The sequence below is a fragment of the Antechinus flavipes genome, chromosome 1, assembly GCF_016432865.1.
Source record: "Antechinus flavipes isolate AdamAnt ecotype Samford, QLD, Australia chromosome 1, AdamAnt_v2, whole genome shotgun sequence".
NCBI classification, from domain to species: Eukaryota; Metazoa; Chordata; class Mammalia; order Dasyuromorphia; family Dasyuridae; genus Antechinus; species Antechinus flavipes.
This window is the reverse complement of record NC_067398.1, coordinates 392,346,111-392,370,359: the sequence shown is the minus strand read 5'-3', so window position 1 is coordinate 392,370,359 and position 24,249 is coordinate 392,346,111.

Here is a 24,249-nt window from a genome sequence, read left to right as displayed (position 1 = left end):
CAAAAGTCCTTAGTTTTTATTCTTGCTCTTTAGATGTAGGATAGAACAGGATGGAAGTAGAATCTCTGAGACCACCTTCTCCCTCATCTACCACCAAGAGTGTGACTTTGGCCAGTCTTACTCCACCCCCTACTCCCTCCTACAATCCTCTGTATACACCAATCATTGAGCCAGCACAGGATAGTGGGAAGGACCATTTTCCAAGCATATGCCCATAGAATATTGTCCAATCGGTAGTTAGCCTCAAGTGCTTGGCATTCCTGACCTGAGTGCATTGACTCATAGTTTCAGCCCTCTACAGAATTAGAACTTATTAGAAGAGGTGTTCCTTCATTAAAGTAATGACCATTCAATAATGTTATGATCCAGGGGATGAGTAGAGGGCCAGGACACAAATAACCAAATTCCTAAGACAAAATCAAAATTCAACTAAATTTTTATGTTTTGAAGAGAATCTATGTTCAGATTCTGTGTCACATAAGTTATTGACATACATTTCTCCAGAAAAGAATTACAAGAAAACAAATATTAATAATGAAGACCAGAACATGTTACAAATTATCACAAAGATATATGGAAAATTTCATTTGTAATGGTTGTCAAGTATAAAAGTAGTAACATATTATTAATATTCTCATATAAATGGGCTTCTGACCAATTCTCTGGGTGGATGAAAACTGAGTCTTGCACACATATCACATCAGTCTTTTTGAATGCTAATATTGCAGATTAATCATTGCTATAACTATGCTATAAATATAGCAACATGGAAAAATCTCACAGTAATTGGCATTACAAAGGAATTCTGTAAAGCAAAGCTATTCCTACATCTCTGTAAATGGTTCAATCATAGCCAGATCTTACATGCATCTCACCATTCATTTAATTATCTGACTACAAAAATAATGTCTACAGTAAAAAATCAATTGTGATTTCCTACCAGTCTTTTCCCTTCTCATATCTCCATCAAAGATATTCTTAACTGATACACACTCCTGCCAAAAAAAAAAGTTATCTGGGGTCACAACATAATCTTTCATGTTGAATGACATTGTGACTTAGGTAAGGCAAGATGATCATGCTAACAGTAGTTTCCCATTGTTAAAATGAAATGTATACCAATATTACAAAAAATATATATTTTTTGTGTTTTCAAAAAGCTGAAAATTTATGGAGTTGCCAAAGTTTTGGGAATGGCTGAATAAATTTTGGCATATGAATGCAATGGAATGCCATTATGATATTTTTAAATAGTGATAAATAATGATGGTTTAGAGAAACCTGGAAAAATTATATAAACTAATTAAGTGAAGTAAGCAGAACCAAGAGAACAATTTATACCATTTTAAAGACTAATATGTTTAAAAGATTTACAAATTTCTGATGGACTCCAGGCTCTCTACTTAAGAAGAGAGGTCAGCTTATATTCTTCCCATTTCCCATAAGCTACAATGCTTTTGTAATTTTTTTGGCTATCACATTATTGCCTTCCCCAGGAAACTCATCAGTAGGAAATCTCATATTGCCAGCATGAATCTGCCTGGTACTCACATCTCATGGGCACCTTTTGATCTTTTGATTAGATCCTATGATTTTAGGGTATAATATGGATTCATAATCTCTATTTATGGAATGGGTTCAGCACAATATTCTCCTGATCTCCTGCCAGTTTTGGGATTTCTTTGTACTTTTCCATCATGCTCCCATGCCATGCATGTATCATCCTCCCCTGTTATGCTCCTACCTTCACCCTGACTTTTAACTTCCTTCTGTGTGGTCATTGCCCATTAGATTACAAAGTCCCTGAGAACATGAAATAACATGAGTTATATACTCTCAGCACTTAGCACAGTACCTAGTATATAGTAGACATTTAATAAATGTTTATTGACTTACCGGATAGAAAAGTGATAGAATCAAGGGAGAAACTGTGACCTGGCTTGTAGGGAAAATTGTTTGTTTAATGAAGCATATTAGTTTTAGTTTTTTATTTTATTTTATTTTATTTACTTTTTAATAAGGGAAAAGAAATGAAAGGGAAAGAATATCAATTTTAATTCAAATTGTTATTATAGTTGTTTGTCCTTTGTTCTTAAAGATGGCATTTATGTGCAGAAGGTGATATCATGTCTTGCAAATAAATTGGATTTAAATGAGGACTGGCTTCTTCAGAATTATCTGGGCTCAGTGGCAAGATATAGATAAAAATGACTAGGAATAGCCCTGGATGCAGTAGGAGACCTAGGTTTAATTAAAAATAATTAGAAGTTGAATGATATATTCAATGGTGTTTCAAATCAACCCAATTAAATATTAGAGTCCTTCATAAAGAGCTTTTCATGTTGCCATAGTCTGAGTCCTCTACTCCTGTAATGGGCTGAGGCTTGAGTTGATGCACTGACCATTTCACCTCCTTTTTGTACGTACAAAATTATATAATTTATATATATATATATATATCCACACACTGATGTGGGAAACTGGGGAATGTGTAGATAATATCCCAGTCACTAATACAGATAGACAATGTGTGACTTATCACCCAGGAGAAGTAGTAGCATCAGGTTTACTCATACAGAATCCTAATAAGCAACCTGGTGATAGTCACCCAGATTCTGACTCCAGACCACAAAATCCAGGAATATACTGGACAGCAGCTGTGACAGCTGACTGACCTATGCTCACGATCTATATAAATGGCCTACCATTGGAAGGATTGGTAGACACAGGTGCGGATCGTACAGTTATTATAGGTGCCAACTGGCCCAGTCACCGGCCAAGGATTAAAGGATCAGTTTTTGCCACACAAGAGGCACCCACAGCAGTCCTTCATCAAGGAGACAGTGTGATAGAGTGGGTGACCCTCCCAACACAACCAGAACAAAGCCTTACTCCTTACCCAGTGGCTAGAATTTTATTAAAGGCCATTAAGGGAGCATTACAATTATCTGGGACAAGATCTGACAAGATGTACACCTTTTACACCATTAATGTGTGCTGTGAGACCATCCCAGAGTGGCAAATTTTATTAGCCATGGCACCAAATTTTACACATGGGTCTCCATTAAAGATAACCAAACTTTTACGTAATTGGCAATGGATTCTTGAAGAAAAAGTTTCTAAAGTTCCTCTTAAAGGACCAACTATCTTTACAGATGTATCCAAAAACAATATTTGTGCTGTATACTCTCATGACTTAACTATAAAGAAAGTAGTCAGAACTCCTTTTCAGTCTACTCAACAGAACGAATTATATGCGATCATGCTAGCTCTCACTTATTACCCAGGAGACATAAATATAATATCTGATTTAGCCTATTCAGTAGGTGTGATACAAAGAATTGCCACAGCCCAAATGAAATTTGCAGCTTCTAATATTATATCAGCTCTTTAAGGAACTTCAGGGGCAAGTGAGAAAGCATCCAGGAAAGATTTATATCTTGCATGTCCACTCACATAGTGGACTTCCAGGTCCTATTTTTGATGGGAATCCAAAGGCAGATAGCCTTTTAACTATGTTAGCCAGTACGCCTTTATTTCAGAAGGCCCAAGAATCCCATTCTAAATACCATCAGACTGCTCGAGCTTTGTGTTTACAATTTGGGATAACAAAAGAGGAAGCTAGGAGCATAGTAAAAAGTTGTACAGCTTGCCTTCCTTTCCACCCTCCTACACTCCCTCCAGGGAAGAACCCTCGTGGTTTGAGACCCAATGAAATCTGGCAAATGGATGTGACCCATTATATATCTTTTGATCGTCTGTCTTTTATCCATGTTGTAATAGACACCTTTTCAGGATTCACTTTTGCAATACCAGCAGCAAAAGAGACAGCCTGAGTGGTCACTGAATTCCTCATTCAAGCATTCACAATTATGGGTGTGCCACAAGAAATAAAAACAGACAATGGATCTGCATATACCTCCAAACATTTTGAACACTTTTGTGCACAGTATAAGATTTTACACACCACAGGCATACCCTTTAATCCTCAAGGTCAGGCAATAGTAGAAAGAAGAAACAGGGACATTAAGATGCTGCTCCAAAACAAAAGAAAGGGGGAACCACAGGTAACCCTAGCGAACTTCTAATTCTAGCCCTTTATACTATTAACTTCTTGATTTTTGACAAAGATGCACTGGCTCCAGAAGACAAGTTTTATAACCCACCAGAAGAGCAGTGTCCAGTGCGAGCAGCTCCACTATCTTTAGATAATCGCCAAGTGATGTGGAGAGACCCAGAAAGTGGTTAGTAGAAGGGACCAGATAGGCTAACTGCTTGGGGGAGAGGATTTGCTTGTATCGCTACAGGTGGAGAAGGAATCAGATGGGTGCCAACAAGTCATATTCACTTTGTCCATTACAGAGAGACGGAGCAGACCCTTGAAACGAAGGAGAAGATGCAAGAAATATTGGGTGGTTCTGTTGCTGATTGTGCTCACCATTGAAAGATAATAGCAGCTATGGCGTTTGACTCATGGATATAGAAAATTGTTGGACTTGAAAACCCTCAGGAATCATTGGATTCTCTGAGACATGATAAGATTGTTGCAGGACTTGAAAACCCTCAGGAATCATTGGATTCTCTGAGAAATGATAAGACTGTTATAGGACTTCAAAATCTGCTGCAATCATTGGATTCCCTAACACATAAAAAGACTTTTGCAGGACTTCAAAAACTTGGGGGGGGGGGGTCATTGGATTCCCTGATATGTGAAACAATGGACAATAGATTGGTTTTGTACTATCTCTTGGCTGCTGAAGAAGGTGTATGTGTGACTGCTGTTTACATACTCTCCTTCTAGGACTTCTGGAAATCTTTTACAACACCATGTTGATTTATATTGTTTGTTATACCATTACTTGTGTGTACAATTCATGTTTGTTACACCACATCAAGCCTGCACTGACTGTGGGGAGAATCATCACTAATAGCCTCTGCATTATTGCTATATGCTTGTATAATACCTCTCATGCTGATGGGTTTGTGCATAATAAGACTCTTCAGCCCAGAAACCCACTAGCAACCCCCACTTCCCTTTGGTGCTTTTCATCTCCCTTCCTGAGATGTCAGGGAGGGAAGATCATCTCCTTTTTAGTGCTTTCACCTCCCTTCCTGAGAAGTCAGGCAAGGAGTGATCACCTCCTTTTCAGTGCTTTCACCTCCTTTCCTGAGAAGTCAGGGAGGGTGTGATCAACTCCCTTTGGGGGCTCTGACCTCCCTGAGGAGTCAGGGATGGCATGACCACCTGTGTTCTAAAACAAAAAAAAAAAATGGGAGATGTAATGGGCTGAGGCTTGAGTTGATGCATTGAGGTCCCAAGCATGTGAGGCTAAATAGTAATTGGACCATACTCTATTAATATATAAGCTTGGAGAAAGAATGGCCCCCACCCACTCTTTGTACAAGTCCTGATGTGTTGTATAGGAAATGATGATTTTGGTGGGTGGAGGCAGGGGAGTGAAAAGGGAAGCAGAAAGAGAGACTGCTGACTGGTATCTTGACACAACTGCTCACATTGCTATCGTGACTGCCCTTCACCTCCGATCTCCTTTTCACCTGCGATCCCCTTTTCACCTGCAATCCCCCTTCACCTTTGCTAGCTGGCTTCCATCACAGCTGCCCATATTGCTATCACACTCCTTCTTCTCCTCTACTGAGAATAAAGATTGAAGATTTTTCCTTTAACCTGCATTCCTGACTCCAGCTGATTTTAAATACACAGTCATCACAGAAAATTGAGGTATTATATATCTTTGAAGAAAACTGAATAGAGACAGAAAGGAATTTACTTTTTTCTTGGTAGTTCATGGAACCTATACAAAAATTGACCATGTATTAGGACATAAAACCTCAGAATCAAATGCAGAAAGGCAGAAATAGTAAATGCATTTTGTTCACATCATGACACAATAAAAATCACATGCAATAAAAGGCCAGGAGAAAATAGACCAAAAATTAATTGGAAATTACATAATGGAATCCTCAAGAATGAGTGGGTGAAACAACAAATCATAGACACAATCAACAACTTCACCCAAGAGAATGACAATAATGACACAATATAGAAATATATGTGGGAGGCAATCAAAGCAGTTAGTAGGGGAAATTTTATATCACTAGATGATTACTTACATAAAATAGAGAAGATCAATGAATTGGATTACATCTGAAAGCTAGAAAAAGAACAAATTTTAAAACCCTAAAATATCAAATTTGAAATTCTAACAATAAAAGGGGAGATTAATAAAATTGAAAATAAGAAAACTATTGAATTAATAATAAAGCTAAGAATTGGTTTTACAAAAAAAAACAACAAAATAAATAAACCTTTAGTTAATTTGATTAGAAAAAAGGAAAGAAGAAAATGAAATTGTTAGTCTCAAAAATGAAAAGGAGAACTTTCTACCAAATGAAGAGAAAATTAGAGCAATAATTAAGAGTAATTTTTCCTAACTATATGACAATAAATTTGATAATCTAAGTGAAATGGAGGAATATCTACAAAAATATATATTGCCCAGGTTAACAGAAGAGGAAATAAATTATTTAAATAGTCCCATTTAAGAAAAGAAAATAGAACAAGTTATTGTTTACAATATTGTTCAGGCTATATGTACACAACTACAAAACACTTTCTACATAAATAAAGTCAGCTCTAATCAGTTGGAAAAATATCAAGTGCTCATGGATGGGCCAAGCGAATATAATAAAAATGACAATACTGCCTAAATTAATCTACTTATTTAGTGCCATATCAATCTAACTCCTAAGAAATTATTTTACAGACCTAGGAAAAATAACAATAAAGTCCATCTGGAAGAACAAAAGGTCAAGAATTTCAAGGAATTAAAAAAAATGCCAATGAAGGTGACCTTGCTGTGCCAGACAAAAATATATTATAAAGCAGTGGTCATCAAAACCATTTGGTACTAGCTAAGAAATAGAGTAGTTGATCAATATAATATGTTAGGATCACAAGACAAAATAGTCAATATCTATAGCAATTCAGTATTTGACAAACTCAAAGACCCCAGCTTTTGAGATAAGAACTCACTACTTTAAAAAAAAAAAAAAAAAACTGCTGTTTTCTCCAGCATTCTGGAGAACAATTTGGAACTATCTTCAAAAAAGTTATCAAACTGTGGATACCTTTGATTCAACAGTGTATCTACTTGGCTACTATCTCAAATATATCTTAAAGGAGGGAAAGGGACCCATATGTGCAAAAATGTTTGTGGCAGCCCTTTTTGTAGTGGCAAGAAACTGGAAACTGAATGAATGCCCATTAGTTGGAAAAATGGCTGAATAAATTCTGGTATATGAATGTTATGGAATATTATTGTTTGATAACAAATGATCAGGAGGATGATTTTAGAGAGGCTTGGAAAGACTTACATGAAATGAGCAGAACTACGAGATCATTGTACACATCGACATCAATATTATATGATGATCAATTCTGATGAATCTGACTCTTTCCAACAATGAGATGATTTATGCCAGTTACAATGATCTTGTGATGAAGAGAGCCATCTACACCCAGAAAGAGGACTGTGAGAACTGAATGTGGATCACACATTCTCACTCTTTTTGGTGTTGTTCACTTGCATTTTTCTTTCCTTTTTGATCTGATTTTTCTTGTGCAACAAGAGTATTTATATAAATATGTTTACATATATTGCATTTAAGATATATTTTTAAATGTATAACATATATTGGATTGCTTGCCATGGGGGAGAGGGGGGAAAGATACATATGTATGTGTGTATGTGTTTATGTGGGAAAATCTGAAACATAAGACTATGCAAGGTCTAATATTGAAACATTATCCATGCATATATTTTGAAAATAAAAATCTTAAAAAAAAAAAAAAAAAGAAAAGAAAAGAAAAGAAATATTGGCTTCCCAGAAATGATTAAAGAAAACATACTATAAAATTTAGATTTGTTTTTTTAAGAAAAAGAGATCATTGAAATAGGCACATTTAAGAAATATATTCAACAAAGTGAAGAATAATACGTGTTTTTTTTTTTTTTTTTTTTCCTACAACAAGGAAGAACAGGCAAAATTGCTGTTGCAAAATAAGATGAACTGATGTGGCTTTATTTTGGCTGAATCGTAACCATAATGTGTCCTGGTTATAATCAGGTCAATGAACTAAATAAAATCAGATATTTTATCACAATCAAATATATTAGAGGTAGCCTCAGGTTAAAGGTTGAGTGTTGCAGAAGAAGTCAGAAAAAACAGAATCCCACCTCTGACATTTAATAGTTGGAGAAGATGGAAAAGTCACTTAACTTTGGAGCCTCAGGTAATTCTCTTAGCCTGAGAGCTGCTGTTGATAGTCTCCCCCAGAGAAAGCTACAGGTCATTGCATATTGGGATAGGTTAACTAGAAGTAACCAGGCATAGTAAAAGCAGTATATGAAAATATTAGGATATATTCAAAAAGTTCAGAAAGATAAACATCTAAACCTACAACTGAAAATTTAGCACCAAAGTTCATTCTAATGAGAGGATAAGGTAGAAAATAAAGCACTCCTAAAATCCCCAATAGCAATCATGAAAATAACTGCTAAAGGTAAATCTCTTCTTTCTCCTACCACCAGGAAGAGTCAATCAGAAAATAAAGCACTCCTAAAATCCCCAATAGCAATCATGAAAATAACTGCTAAAGGTAAATCTCTTCTTTCTCCTACCACCAGGATGAGTCAATCATGCAAGAATGTGTTTCCCTTTCTCCTGTTCCCATTATATTACCTTATTTTCTCTACTCTCTGTTCACCTTTGTCCTATTCCAAATGTCCTTCATCTACATACTATCTATAGCTGCCTAATTATCTGTACAGAAGCTACCTTTAGGCATGTCCTTTCCTAGAGATCAACAATTTGCTATACCTTCTCCCTGTTCCTCTCCTAAATAAAATATAAATATCTTATAGATAGATAGATAGATATTTACATTTTATTTAGGAGAGGAACAGGTATATTTATCATATAAATATATTATAAATAAATATGTATTCTCTGCTCCATTAAAACCCTGCTCTCTGATAAATAGCCTGATAAGCTAATTTTGCCAAAGTGTAAAAAGGTATTTTTTTACAGAAGGACTCTGCCATGTGTACTCAAAGACTATATACATACCCACATATATCACACATATATATGTGTGCATATATGTATACATGCATATTTATTTCAACACACATACATATGTATAATATATGTGTGTGTATATATGTCTATGTAAATATAGATATATACAGATAGATTTTACAGGTAAATATAGGAATTACAGAGACATATGTATGTGTGTACGTGTTTATGTGGGAATAACAGGGGTTTATATATGTGTAAAAATATACATACACATAGGTGTGTGTATAATAGGTGGATGTGAATAATGAGGGAAATATGAGTATCAAATAAGTTTCTAGCTTCCCATTCTACTTAGAATTATAATGAGACTTCCAGATGCTCCTTTTCCCTTTTGTTAGCCATTCTTCTGTGGGCAGCCTAAGGGAATACTGATAATATTCCTTTATTGGTCAAGCATTGGGGAATAGCCTTATAGGAAATGAGCATGACAGTGAAGCTGAGCAACAGTTTTTGATTAATTGCAATAGGAGAACTACGAATACGTTCTCCACTTCCCTATTTAAACAATATTGAAGCTATAACAGGAAGGCACCAATACAATTATTAAAACCTCAAAACAGTGGTAGTTAGCATAGTTTTCATAAACTTCTGCAGCTTATGTTAATGAGATCCCCCTAGACTAGCCTATGAATGGGGTACACATAAGAACTTCAAAGACTTTTCTCGATCTTTTATACAAATTCTTCTGTAACTAAATAGAGTAAGTTTCAAGTCTATTAGCCAGGGAATGTCCCCTACTGGTAGATCCTTTGGCTCCCCTTGGCTCACCTTCCTTCTCTTAAGAGCCAAATTGATTTGGGCCAAATGATTTAACCTGAAGCAGTCAGTATGCTCTTCATGAAGTCACACCACAGCAGTCTGTGGCCCAGGAGTTAGTTTATCTTTTCCTACCTCATCTTGAAAGCCAAAAAGCAAGGCTGGAACAAATAGGTTAATAAAACCAGGCCAGGTGGCAGTGCATTCATTTTGTTGTTTCTCTGAAGCTATTACAGATTTATTTTCCAAAGCTTACACTAATCGGAGTGGAAATCCCCCTGAAGGCAGTTGGTGTCTTGTAGAATGAATAGGATCCATGATTTTCAAAGAATATTGCATTCAGGTTAGTCTCAATAGAGTCACTATCTTTCTATGAATACTGAAAAAAAAAATGTTCTGCCAACACCATTAAAAGAATGGAATCACAGTAATATGCTCAGATACATAGAAAAACCTCATTAATGTGTATTCTTGCAATACAGAATTTTTGACCAGTTGGACAAGGCCTTTGTTATTGTTTCAATATCTATCTGAAAAGAAATCTCCAAACAAATTAAAAGCATAAAGAAAGCTATAGTTGTGTTTTATTTAAATAAGTTCCATAAGTGCTTAACCTAAGATTTATGTATTTTTATATATAGGCAGGTGGTGTTGATATGGTTAGTGGCAGTGCAGATAGTTGTGGGAAAGAATTCATGAACCCAAAATGTCTGACTGGAAAAGGGAAGTGTGTTGTTGGCTGAGAAGACAGATTTGCTAGGAAGACAGACTTCTGAGTGGCAAGAGGTCCTGGAAGAGAAATTACAAAAGGTTATCACTGAGAAGAGAATGTCTTCACAGCAGGCAAGAGTCCTGGTAGGCAGCTGTGCCAAGAGGAAAGTTTCCTTGGCAAAGCATAATTCCTACTTCGGACTTCTGCAAAAATTTGGAGTCTAAAGTCTTTTTTAAGAAATCTGAGACTGGAGTTTCTATTGAATGAAATTCCTTCAATACTGTCACTACCCCCAGGCCTTGATTTCCAGTTGAATGAGACCACTTAAGTTTGATCCAAGTAAGGCGTGGTTCTGGGCTAATCTTAATGAAACCACTTAATTGCCCTGAAGGGTGGGTCTCTATCAGAAGAGAATTTCAGAGCTCACCCCAGAAATCAAGGAGGATGGTTTCAGGGTTCACCCTTGTCAGTATATGTGTTTATTTCAATGTAACAGAGGTATATTTTTTTAATCCTATGTATTTCATGACTTTAAAAATTTTATTATAAGGAGTCTTTATTACCAAAGTGGTCTATAATACCAAAAAGTATGAGAATCATTCTTCTACACTGGCCATCAACTCCATCTCCTTCCTATTAGTAGCCAGGAATTTAGCCCTGGGTCTTCCTAGTTTTATAGGTCAACTTTTACCTCTTCTTGCTAGGACCTAGACTTCCAAATTTTGATAAGGGAAAGGTACTCACCATTTCATCCCTTCTCATTTTTGCATGTCCTCTCTCCATATCAAGATATAAATTTGTTTTCCTTTTTCAAGGAAAACGTGTGGCTTGCTAGAATATAAATCCCCAGAACTTAACAGTATCTGGCATATAATACGAAATAAAATATCTATCTAACTGGCTCTCTATGTAAATAAAATTTTTACAAAATATTTAGGAACATATAGCTAATTATAAGGAATTCAAGCTTAAATATAAACCTTCAAAGGATAATTCAGAAAAGATTTCATTGTAAGGCATTACTCTCAATCAATAAGAATTTATTGAATGTCTAGTATTTGCTAAGTGCTAAATGGATTACTGTGTAGGTTTGAAAGTAGCAAAACAGCATCTATCTGTAAAAATATTTTTTCTAATTTAGACTTTTCATTATTTTAGACTAGAATATTCCTCAAATGGACCAAGATCCTGAACTTTAATTCAAGTGATTATTCTATATCATTCTTCATTTTTGAAGTATTTTCCTTTTCATAAATATATTTTAAACTGGACACATAATTCAAATTAAAAATATATATTTAGGGGAAAATGGTTAATCATTCTTTTTTTTTTTAAAGGAGCAAAATTCTCACTCCAGAAAGTGCATTGATAGTAAATTATAAAGCAGATTGGGAGAAACTTTGGTAACTGGCTTGAGTAAAGACAAGGGGCTTTACATATTTCTTAGACAATGAAAGCTAGGGACGTGAAATCAGCACAGATATCTAAACCTAAAAGAGGATAGAACCAGATAATTTCTCCCTGTTGAAGAATAGCCTCAGGAAAGGAAATATCTCTATAATCAATTCATTTTCTGGGGTGAGAAATTTGCTCCTTAAAAAAAAAATCAAAAAAATCAATACATGGCAACTTTTCCATTGGCTTCCTTACAAGAAAGGTGATATTTTTGACAATTGACTTGACAAGTGTATCTAAAATCTCTCTTTCTCTCTCCCTCTCCCACCCACCCCCTTTCACACATACATAACACACACAACTGATAAAAACACATTTTTAACTTCTATGCAAAAAAAAAAGAAAAGCGGGTCATTTAGACTAACACTAGATTAAGGTCAAAATTCTACACTAGAAATATGAGAAGTTTTCAGATTAATGAGAGTTTTCCAATGGAAAAACTGTCATAACAGACACTGAAATAACCACATCTGAGTAGGGAATAGAAGTACTTCCTTTTTGATAGCTTGATTGTAGCCCCTGCCATTTTTGGATTAATCTGAAATAGTCATTTTTAGCAACTAGTTTTTGCTCTGCATGTGATTTTGTGTTTTAAGTATCACAAACTAAACTATAATAATATCATTTGTGAAATTTTGACTATATCTAAGAAGGGCAATATAATAGGGGGGGAAAGCACAAGTCCCAGAGTTAAATATCAAATTAAATTCTGTAAATTATTAGGAATTTATACACTGGGTGTGTATATATAGATATATAATAAATCAATAAAAATATAAAATGTTATTACACAGAACAAACTAGTGTAATGCTGGAGAAACTGAGCAAGATAGAGAATAGAGAGTATTCAATAATTTATTAAATGGAGAGATTTACTGGGACCAAATGGATCCATGTTTAGTCCCAGGGCTGAATGAGACTATCATCTCAAAAAATCAAGCAACAAAATGTCAGATACAAGATTCTTTTATAGGGTAACAAGAACAATGACATAATGGAGGAGGTACCTGGATGGGAATGATCTAATGAGGGGCGGAAACTAGGATGGGGATGACATAATGAAGGTAGGCACCTAGGATGACATAATGGAAGGAGGCACTAGAGAGGCTTTTGATATGCTAATGATGTCTAAAATGGTTAAAAGCTTTATCCCATTAAACATTAAGAGGGAATAAGTATAGCCTAAGGTCTAAAATATAAGACTTTTATCCTATCAAACATTAACAGGGAATGGTTATAACCTGAGGCAGAGTAACTGAATAGAACAATCAGGGAAACTGGGTCAGGACATTAAAAGAGAACTATGGCACAACACTAATAGTGATGCTTTATGGGAGTGTAGAAGCACTGAATTCAAAATATATTGATAAGAGAAAGATGCTTACCATTCCATCCTATCTCATTTTTGCATGTTCTGTCTCTGTATCAGAATATAAATTTGACTTATTTTTTTCTCTTTTTTTAAATTTTATTTAATAATAACTTTATATTGACAGAATCCATGCCAGGGTAATTTTTTTTTTTACAACATCCCTTGCACTCATTTCTGTTCCGATTTTCCCCCTCCCTCCCTCCACCTCCTCCCCTAGATGGCAAGCAGTCCTATATATGTTAGATATGTTGCAGTATATCCTAGATACAATATATGTTTGCAGAACCGAACAGTTCTCTTGTTGCACATGGAGAATTGGATTCAGAAGGTAAAAATAACCTGGGAAGAAAAACAAAGATGCAGATAGTCCACATTCATTTCCCAGTGTTCTTTCTTTGGGTGTAGCTCTTTCTGTCCATCATTTATCAATTGAAACTCAGTTAGGTCTCTTTGTCAAAGAAGTCCACTTCCATCAGAATACATCTTCATATAATATCGTTGTCGGAGTGTATAATGATGTCCTGGTTCTGCTCATTTCACTTAGCATCAATTCATGTAAGTCTTGCCAAGCCTCTCTGTATTCATCCTGCTGGTTATTTCTTACAGAACAATAATATTCCATAACATTCATATACCACAATTTACCCAGCCATTCTCCAATTGATGGGCATCCATTCAATTTCCTGTTTCTAGCCACTACAAACAGGGCTGCCACAAACATTTTGGCACATACAGGTCCCTTTCCCTTTTTTAGTATTTCTTTGGGATATAAGCTCAATAGAAACATTGCTGGATCAAAGGGTATGCACAATTTGATAACTTTTTGGGCATAATTCCAGATTGTTCTCCAGAATGGTTGGATTCGTTCACAACTCCACCAACAATGCATCAGTGTCCCAGTTTTCCCACATCCCCTCCAACATTCATCATCATTTTTTCCTGTCATCTTAGTCAATCTGACAGGTGTGTAGTGGTAGCTCAGAGTTGTCTTAATTTGCATTTCTCTGATCAATAATGATTTGGAACATTCTTTCATATGAGTGGTAGTGGTTTCAATTTCATCATCTGAAAATTGTGCATATCCTTTGACCATTTATCAATTGGAGAATGGCTTGGTTTCTTATAAATTAGAGTCAGTTCTCTATATATTTTGGAAATGAGGCTTTTATCAGAACCTTTAACTGGGAAGATGTTTTCCCAGTTTGTTGCTTCCCTTCTAACCTTGTTTGCATTCGTTCTGTTTGTACAAAGGCTTTTTAATTTGATATAATCAAAATTTTCTATTTTGTGATCAGTAATGGTCTCTAGTTCATCTTTGGTCACAGATTTCTCTCTCCTCCACAAGTCTGAGAGATAAACTATCCTATGTTCCTCTAATTTATTTATAATCTCATTCTTTATGCCTAGGTCTTGGACCCATTTTGATCTTATCTTGGTATATGGTATTAAGTGTGGGTCCATGCCTAATTTCTGCCATACTAATTTCCAGTTATCCCAGCAGTTTTTATCAAATAATGAATTCTTATCCCAAAAGTTAGAATCTTTGGGTTTGTCAAACACTAGATTTCTATAGTTGACTATTCTGTCTTGTGAACCTAATCTTTTCCACTGATCCACTAATCTATTTCTTAGTCAATACCAAATGGTTTTGTTGACTGCTGCTTTATAATATATTTTTAGATCAGGTACAGCTAGGCCACCTTCATTTGATTTTTTTTTCATTAATTCCCTTGAGATTCTTGACTTTTTATTGTTCCATATGAATTTTGTTGTTATTTTTTCTAGATCATTAAAATATTTTCTTGGAAGTCTGATTGGTATAGCACTAACTAAATAGATTAGTTTAGGGAGTATTGTCATCTTTATTATATTCGCTCGGCCTATCCAAGAGCACTTAATATTTTTCCAATTATTTAAGTCTGACTTTATTTGTGTGGAAACTTTTTTGTAATTTTGCTCATATAATTCCTGACTTTCCTTTGGTAGATAGATTCCCAAATATTTTATGCTATCACCAGTTATTCTGAATGGAATTTCTCTTTGTATCTCTTGTTGTTGGATTTTGTTGGAGATGTATAAAAAGGCTGAGGATTTATGGGGATTTATTTTTTATCCAGCTACTTTGCTAAAATTATGAATTATTTCTAATAGCTTTTTAGTAGAATCTCTGGGTTTCTCTAGGTATGCCATCATATCATCTGCAAAGAGTGATAGTTTGGTTTCCTCATTGCCTACTCTAATTACTTAAATCTCTTTCTCGACTCTTATTACAGAGGCTAATGTTAATAATACAATATTGAATAATAATGGTGATAGTGGGCAACCTTGCTTCACTCCAGATCTTACCGGTAAAGGTTCCAGTTTTTCCCCATTGCATATGATGCTTACTGATGGTTTTAAATAGATGCTACTGATTATTTTAAGGAAAAGTCCATTTATTCCTATACTCTCAAGAGTTTTTAAAGGAATGGATGTTAGATTTTATCAAATGCTTTTTCTGCATCTATTGAGATGATCATATGGTTTTTGTTAATTTGATTATTAATATGGCCAATTATATTGATAGTTTTCCTAATATTGAACCAGCCTTGCATTCCTGGTATGATGTATTATCCTGGGGATGATTTTCTGTAGTATTTTTGCTAATATCTTATTTAAGATTTTAGCATCAATATTCATTAGGGAGATTGGTCTATAATTTTCTTTCTCTGTTTTCAGCCTACCTGGTTTAGGTATCAGTACCATGTCTGTGTCATAAAAGGAGTTTGGTAGGACACCTTCAATCCCTATTTTTTCAAATAGTTTATTTAGCATTGGAGTTAATTGTTCTTTAAATGTTTGATAGAATTCACATGTAAATCCATCTGGTCCTGGGGATTTTTTCTTAGGGAGTTGATTGATAGTTTGTTCTATTTCTTTTTCTGAGATGGGACTGTTTAGGATATTTACTTCTTCCTCTGTTAGTTTGGGCAAGCTATATTTTTGGAGGTATTCTATTTCATTTAAGTTGTCGAATTTATTGGCATAAAGTTGGGCAAAGTAACTCCTAATTATTGCTCTAATTTCCTCTTCGTTAGTGGTGATTTCTCCCTTTTCATTTTTAAGACTAACAATTTGATTTTCCTCTTTTCCTTTTTTTAATCAGATTTACTAAGGGTTTGTCTATTTTATTGGTTTTTTCATAGAACCAACTCTTAGTTTTATTAATTAATTCAATAGTTTTTTTACTTTCAACTTTATTGATCTCTCCTTTTATTTTTAGAATTTCAAGTCTAGTATTTGACTGGTGGTTTTTAATTTGTTCCTTTTCTAGCATTTTTAGTTGCAAGCCCAATTCATTGATCTTCTCTTTCTCTATTTTATACAAATAGGCCTCTAGAGATATGAAATTTCCCCTTATTACCGCTTTGGCTGCATCCCATACATTTTGGTATGATGTCTCATTATTATTGTTTTCTTGGGTGAAGTTATTAATTATGTTTATGATTTGCTGTTTCACCCAATCATTCTTTAGTATGAGATTATTTAGTTTCTAATTATTTTTTGGTCTACTTTCCCTTGGCTTTTTATTGAATGTAATTTTCATTGCATCATGGTCTGAAAAGGATGCATTTACTATTTCTGCCTTACTGCATTTGAATTTGAGGTTTTTCTGTCTAATATATGGTCAATTTTTGTATAGGTTCCATGAACTGCTGAAAAGAAAGTGTACTCCTTTCTTTCTCCATTACATTTTCTCCAGAGATCTATCATATCTAATTTTTCTAGTATTCTATTTATCTCTTTGACTTCTTTCTTATTTATTTTGTGGTTTGATTTATCTAATTCTGAGAGTGCAAGGTTGAGATCTCCCACTATTATAGTTTTGCTGTCTATTTCTTCTTGCAGCTCTCTTAATTTCTCTTTTAAGACTTTAGATGCTACACCACTTGGTGCATATATGTTTAATACTGATATTGCTTCATTATCCAAGCTATCTTTTAGCAAGATATAGTGCCCTTCCTTATCTCTTTTAATTAGATCAATTTTTGCTTTAGCTTGATCTGAGATCAGGATGGCTACCCCTGCTTTTTTGACTTCACCTGAAGCATAGTAGATTTTGCTCCAACCTTTTACCTTTAACCTGCATGTATCTCCCCACTTCAGGTGTGTTTCCTGTAAACAACATATTGTAGGATTCTGGCTTTTAATCTATTCTGCTAACTGCTTCCTCTTTATGGGGGAGTTTACCCCATTCACATTTATGGTTAAAATGACTAATTCTGTATTACTTGCTATCTTGTTAACCCCTGTTTATGCTTTTCTCCCTTCTTTCCCCCTTACTCCCTTCCCAGTTTTAAGCTTGTGAGCACCACTTGCTTCTCACAGCCCTCCCTTTTTAGTATCCCTCCCTCTGCCTTAGAGTTCCTCCCCCTATCTAACCCCTTTACCTCCCAGTTTCCGTATTCCCTTCCACTTAGCTTATTCCTTCCCTTTTCACTTTTCCCTTCTCACTTTTCAATGAGGTGGGAGAAGTTTCACCATAAATTGAATATGTCAAAAAATTTTCTCTTAAAGCCAATTCTGAAGGCAGTAAGATACCCACTATATTCATCCCCCTCCATTCTTTCTCTCAGATATAATAGGTTTCCTTTGCCTCTTCATGAGATGTAGTGCCTCCACATTACCCTTTTTCTGGTACAATGTCCTTTCTACATCTAGTTTCTAGAACAAGGTATACATGTATTCTTTATACATCTTTATAGCCGAAATATAGTTCCCAAGATTAATCTTTACCTTTTTAGATTTCTCTTGAGTTCTATATTTGTAGATCAAACTTTTGGTTAAGTTCTGGCTTTTTCATCAAAATAGGTGAAATTCGCTTACTTCGTTGAATGTCCATCTTCTTCCCTGGAAAAAGATGCTCATTCTAGCTGGATAAGTTATTTTTGGTTGCATATCAAGTTCCTTAACCTTTTGGAATATCATATTCCAGGCCCTTCGATCCTTTAATGTGAATGCTGTCAGATCCTGGGTGATCCTTATTGTGGCTCCTCGAAACTTGAATTGGGTTTTTCTAGCTGCTTGCAGTATTTTTTCCTTTGTCTGAGGGTTCTGGCATTTGGCCACTATATTTCTTGGTGTTTTGATTTTAGGATCCCTTTCAGTAGGTGATCGATGATTTCTTTCAATGTCTATTTTACCCTCTGTTTCTATGACTTCTGGGCAGTTCTCTTTGATAATTTCCTGGAAAATAGTGTCCAGGCTCTTTTTTTCATCATATTTTTCTGGGAGTCCGATGATTCTCAGATTGTCTCTCCTGGATCTGTTTTCCAGGTCTGTTGTCTTCCCCAGAAGGTATTTCACATTCGTTTCCATTGTTTGATTTTTTTTGGATTTGCTTGACTTCTTGTCTCCTCGAGTCATTCAATTCCATTTGTTCAATCCTGATTTTCAATGAAGTATTTTCTTCACTCACTTTTTTAAAAATCTTTTTCTAATTGTCCAATTGAGTTCTTTTGTTCTATGGAATTTTTTTCCATTTCGCCAATTTTGTTTTTTAGAGAGCTATTTTCTGTTTCCAGTTCACTAATCCTATTTTTCAAGGATTTTATTTCTTTATCCACTCTGTCTTTAAATGAGTGGGATGACTTCTCCAGCCTCTCTTGCCAAGCCTCCCTCTCCTTTTCCCATTTTTCTTCTAGCTCCCTTTGAGAGCCTTTTTAACTTCTTCTATGAGGTTCATCTGTGCTGAGGAACAGATGATCTCCTCCTTTGGGGATTCACCTGGAGACAATCTGTTTTTAGTCTCCTCAGGATTTAGAGTCTGCTCTCTATCTGTATAGAAGCTGTCAAGGGTTAAAGTTCTCTTCAATTTTTTGCTCATTTTGTCAAAGAATCAAAGACAAACTAGCAAAGAAAAAAAAGAAAGAACCCCTAAATGAAGTCTGCTTTTTTGGGGGGAGGGGCTGGGTGGTGTTACCGAGCTTCCTCTACAGACTGAGGGGGCAGCAGCGAGGCATTAGCAGGACTGTGCTGTGCCTGCGCTCTGAAATCCCAGAGTGTGCTGAGACACTGTGGGGGAAGGGTGGCCAGATCCCAAGAGACTCCAGCTGTTTGGGGTTGTATTCTTCACCTCCCAGTGTTTTTAGCTTCTCTGCTGGGCTGCTGGCTTGCTGCCAGGACAAAGTATCCAGTCCTGTAGCAAAGCTCTCCCCACAGAGATGGCTGCGATCACACCCCACCCCCTCTCCTCTCTGCTCCCATGCTCTTGCTGCTGCTGCCCTCAGCCTGTGCCCGATCTAAAACTGTCCCCACCCTCAAGCAAAAACAGACTTTTCTTGGCGAGTTTCAAGGATCTCTTCTCTTGGTAACTATTTGTGGGGTTTTTTTTCAGTCAAGCATTAATTCAGAGGCTTGTAATGAAATGGATAGTGAGAGAAAATGCGGAGCTTATACAGCTGTGTGCCTCCTCTCCACCATCTTGGCTGGAAGTCCTCTTGACTTATTTTTTCAAGGAAGACATTGGACATTGTGTAGCTTCTTAAAATTTATGTTCCTGGAACTTAGTTTGATATCTGGCACATACTACACACTAAATCTCTTAACAAATGATATATTTAACTGGCTCTCCCCCTCCCCACCAGTGTAGAGACTACCAAGTGTTGGGCTGCAGAGATAAACTCCAAAATATATCAGGGTTTTTGTGCCAGAGCGTTAGTGGGTGTTTCAAAAGAATTTGTAGGTTTAGACCATTGCCAAACCAAGAGGCAAAGATTTCATTATGCTTCTGGCAGTGATGTAAATTGTGTCCCCCTTGGTTTTTGTGGAGCAATGGGAAAAAACACTGAAAAACTCTCCTCTGGGAGAGGCCTACCTCAGGGAATCAAGATAAATTATTTCATTTTGTTATCTTGTTGGTGACTAGATGCACTCTCTATTGAGGGAACAGATAATCACATTAGAGAGTTTCTTTCCTCCCCATCTCATGATTTTGAATGCATTAAAATAAGTTACTGAAGCAAATTCTGATCTCACTTTAAAAAGCTATGTTTAGGTTTTTAAAAAACAGAGAAGTAAATTTTAAATAATAATAATAGGAATAGCAAGGGAGTAAAATCACCTTTATTCTTTTGAACTTTTCAGGATGACCCAAAAAACTCAAGACAAATCTAGATATACCAGTTGACTTTTAGTGGACAAAATTCTCTTAATGTTCATAGTAAAGTAAAAGTCCTTTTTCTAGAACAGTTTATCAGTGGGACAAGTTCTTGAATAGAAATCTCTACATTGTTCACAGAAACAAGATACACTGTTAGAAGATACAAATCTTTAAACTTTCCTAACAATTGAGAAAAAGACACTTAAAAAAAAATCCTAAACCATACACATAAATACTGACTTTAAACACAAGAAAGAAAATTAATCAGTAGCACTAGAAATTTTAATATAATTATTCATTCTCATCTGGAAACTTGTGAAAATTTTATTGAGAGGGGCAGGTAGGTGACACAGTGGATAGAGCACCAGCCTTGAAGTCAAAAGGAACTGAGTTCACATCTGGCCTCAGACACTTAATATTTCCTAGCTGCATGACCCTGGGCCTCAGCAAAAAAAAAAAAAAAAGAAAAGAAAAGAAAAGAAAAAAGATAAAGCTTAATCCATCTATCCTTGTTTGTCCTTTTTACCATTTAGATGAACCTAAAGAAATTATAAAATTAATAATTAATATGATAACTTTTTAAAATTCTCATAAAACTTAAAATGTTATAAGGATAGCTACAATGGGAATGTAATTATAATCTGAGATCAACAAATACAGTAGAAGCAGAATTTTAATGGCAAGGAAGGGTATTATAAATTTTGTAGGTATGAGTGATTTTTTTTTCTCTTGAAAGTTACTGATCTAAAAAGAAAAAAAAAATAGTAATAACTGATGGCCACATAAGAAAGAGGAAAATTGGGGGTCTCACTTAAATTTTTTATAAAAAAGAATATAAATATTAATTTTATTAAGATATGAAGGGGAATTGGAATAAGCATTTATGTGCTTACTCAAATGTGCATATATACATACATGTACAACATAAAAATCCATAAAATAATTCTTTCTACTTTTATTATTAGTAATGTGAATAGTTTACCCATTTATGTTTAATTAATATAAAAGAAAAATCATTATGTACCTTTTAAGTATGTTGTATTAATCTATAAAACATTTTTTAAATACCATTTAAACTCAAAATGCTACTTTTGCATCATTAGTGTTTAGACTCGCAGGGGTCCTCAAACTTTTTAAATAAGGGACCAGTTCACTGTCCCTCAGATGTTGGAGGGTCGGACTAAAATAAAAACAAAAACTTTGTTTTGTGGGCCTTTAAATAAACTCCATAGCCCTGGGTGAGGGAGATAATCGTCCTCAGGTGCTGCATCTGGCCTGCGAGGGTGTAGTTTGAAGACCCCTGGGAGTTTGTTGTACATGTCAATTGGTTAGCTGATTACACTCCATTATACCACTTAAATCACTATAACCTTTCTTCTGGTATCAAACTTAAAATCTACTCAAAATTACAGAAGTTATACCCTTCTGAAAATGTTATCTGCCACCACTGTGCACCACTGAACTACTAATCATAAATAATAAGTATTTAGATAACCTTTATAGTAGGTAAAAGTTTAATTAAAATCAGCAAATTCTCCCAAAACTTACAAGAAGAACAAATTGATATAAAGATGTCATTTTGGTTAATTATTATTTTATAGTAATATGGGCTATTTTTCATGTTGTGAAAAATAAAATCATTATTAATCTAATCAAAATCTTGATTCTCAATACCTTATCTGAGAAGGGGTACGTTGATTGCTTCAGGTTTGCTTGTACTGGGGAAAAAAAAAAAAACACCTAGATTTTGGGCATAAGATGCTAGATCCAATTTTAGCTCTATCACTTTTTGAGTTTGGATAAGAACTAATTTCTCTAAACTTTTATTTTCTCAGCTCTAAAGCTAGAGCTAATATCACCAATGGAAAGATGCCATGAAGGTTAAATAAAATAATATGAACTCTTCCTTCTATTCAACCTTTCATGTAACTGCAGAACTCAGTGGCAGTCTTGGAATCAAGAACAATTGTATTTGAAACTTGCCTCTGAAAGTGTCCTTTTGAGATTCTCTTAGGCTTTAAGCATAGACAAATGTCACTGATCTGCATAAGCAGGACATTTTCTAGAGATAGAAGAAAGGTAAAAACAGTCACTGCTCTCAATGGGGCCATAATCTACACTGATTAGTAACAATGATGACATAAGAGAATGAATTATGGTTTGATGAATGAGCCTTTAATATTCTTCTCAAAGGACAAAATTCATCTAATAAGTGCAGAAAGTACATTGTCCACTTGAGTATTTGATGAAGTAATTTCCACCAAAAATATAGTGAAAGAAAAGGTTATATGCAAAATTCCTTTAGTACAGATAATTACAAAAATAGTATATGTAAGACCACAGAAAATATAATCATCAGCTAATGATTAGTTTTAAAAAGGAGGGCAGTAATAATATATGTAGCTTTAGATGTTTATATATTCAGCAGAGCCTTCTCTTCACTTCTTATCAAGTACACTGTTTTTGGACTTCTTTCAACCTCCCCCATCATTCTCCTGTATCAGGTAATTTCCTTCTGCTGCTTTTCAATTTCCTTGTGTGTGTTGTCTTTCCCCATTAGATTGTAAACTTCTTGAAGGCATGAACTACCTTTAAAAAAAAAAAATTATATCACCAGTACTTACCATAGTGGTTAGCATATAGCAGGAAATTAATGTTTACTGACTATTATTCTCATTTCTGCCATCTTCCCCCCAATTTTTTCCTGATTATTCTTTCTTTCCCTCCTCTTTAGATTCTTATTGTCTACTAGATTCTTTCCCAAATTCCCATAAATACTACTAAGGTTTCTCAAGTCTTAAAAAAAAAATCTTTTGTCTTTAATCTTGCTTCAAAATACTTTTCTATATCCACTTATTATCCTATATCTTCTAAAACTGTACTGTATATGGCTTCTTTGCAAAACTAGTGCTAAAAAAAAAAAATCTACATTTATTGCTTCCAATTGCTCAATTTCTATTCCATCTTTGATTCCTTGTAACTTGTTTTCTAACTCCATTATCTGGCTGACATTATTCTCTCTACAATTACCAGAATTTCAATTGCTAAATCTCATGATAGTTTCTCGTTCTTCATTCTACTTGACTTCTCTGAAGATAATGTTAACCATCTTCTTTCTGGACACTCTTCCCTTGGCTTCCATGACATCTTGACATTATTTTTATATGTGTGTATATATGTATAAATATATCTATGTGTATGTATGTATATGTATACATTTATATGAATAAATGAGTGAATAAGTAGATAGATGGATGAATGTGTATGTGTTTGGCTACTTTCATTTGCTGTATCATCATTCTTCTGCAAACATTGTGGGCTTCTCTCAAGACTGTCAGAGTTCTTCTTTTGTCTTCCAACATACTCTCTAGTGTCTGTAACATAAGAACTAAATAAATTATTGCTGACTCACTGTCTAGGGATTTTATCAATTCTCTTTTATTTGTATCTTTGTGCAGATTACTCCTGAATTTTTGTGTCTGTCTGGTTCTGATCTCTTCCTGGAAAGCTAACCTTACATTTCCAACTTCCTGATAGACAATTTCAATTAGATCTAACATAGACAGTTCAAGTCTTTCTTGACAGTATTTCCAAAATACAACTCTTTAACTTTCACTCAAAACCCATATCTTCTTCAAATGTCTCTAT